Raw genomic sequence first — 444 nt, 5'->3', positions numbered from 1 at the left:
GTTTTCTCAGTCAAGTTACTCTCTCCAACACATGTCTTGAAAAAACATGGTGTTCCAAACTCGGGACATGGCGAAATGTGGAGTCCTGGTCAAACACACAATATATTGGAGCGTCCGTTGATAGGGAATTCATATGACCGTGGGACAACAGAGCACCTACATGATATCTGCAGAGGCAGCGCCATATTACACCTTTTCTGTATACACGAAAACAAGATGCACGCGAAGACAGTCGAGCTGCAGGTGCTAGCGGTCTTGTTCTATATTTCGATTACCATAGTTCCTTGTGGCGGACAAAAGCTATCGACGGACTCTGTCTATTCGTTGCTGGAGTTGGCGGGGCTCGCTCCCTATTGCGTCAGTCGCACCCTGGCACAGTGCCACGAGGTTAGCAACCCTCAGGCACTGTAGCAGTCACCCTTGTTTGCACTGGTCATTCACAAC

The sequence above is a fragment of the Oratosquilla oratoria genome, chromosome 24 (genome assembly GCF_046742065.1).
Source record: "Oratosquilla oratoria isolate Oo_2021 chromosome 24, ASM4674206v1, whole genome shotgun sequence".
Taxonomy (NCBI): Eukaryota; Metazoa; Arthropoda; class Malacostraca; order Stomatopoda; family Squillidae; genus Oratosquilla; species Oratosquilla oratoria.
This window is presented reverse-complemented; position numbering follows the sequence as displayed.